Raw genomic sequence first — 955 nt, forward strand, 5'->3', positions numbered from 1 at the left:
GATAGCGCAATAAACCAATGTGAATTGTCTGCAGGAAGCCTTGGCGCATGAATCTGCGGAGCGGGAACGATCTCGGACCACCAGGGGCCGAGAAAACTACCGTCTCATATATCCGGACACTCAGGGTCAGGGAAAAATCCAATATATATCTGGTGATATCTCGGGTGCTATTAGAGATAGCGCAATAAACCAAAGTGAATTATCTGCAAGAGGCACTGGCGCATGAACCTGCGCAGCGGGAACGATCTCGGACCACCAGGGGCCGAGAAAACTACCGTCTCATGGGGCCGGACACTCAGGGTCAGGGAAAAATCCAATATATATCTGGTGATATCTCGGGTGCTATTAGAGATAGCGCAATAAACCAAAGTGAATTATCTGCAAGAGGCACTGGCGCATGAATCTGTGCAGCGGGAACGACCTCGGACCACCAGGGGCCGAGAAAACCACCGTCTCATGGGGCCGGACACTCAGGGTCAGGGGAAAATCCAATATATATCTTGTGATATCTCGGGTGCTATTACAGATAGCGCAATAAACCAATGTGAATTGTCTGCAGGAAGCCTTGGCGCATGAATCTGCGCAGCGGGAACCACCTCGGACCACCAGGGGCCGAGAAAATCACCGTCTCATGAGGCCGGACTGTCAGGGTCAGGGAAAAATCCAATATATATCTGGTGATATCTCGGGTGCTATTAGAGATAGCGCAATAAATCAAAGAGCATTGTCTGCAGGAGGCCCTAGCGCATGAATCTGTGCAGCGGGATCGACCTCGGACCACCATGGGTCGAGAAAACCACCGAAACATGGGGCCGGGCACTCAGCGTCAGGGAAAAATCCAATATATATCTAGTGATATCTCAGGTGCTATTACAGATAGCGCAATAAACCAAAGTGAATTGTCTGCAGGAAGCCTTGGCGCATGAATCTGCGCAGCGGGAACGACCTCGGACCA

This window comes from Nomia melanderi, unplaced genomic scaffold (assembly GCF_051020985.1).
Source record: "Nomia melanderi isolate GNS246 unplaced genomic scaffold, iyNomMela1 scaffold0014, whole genome shotgun sequence".
Classification (NCBI taxonomy): Eukaryota; Metazoa; Arthropoda; class Insecta; order Hymenoptera; family Halictidae; genus Nomia; species Nomia melanderi.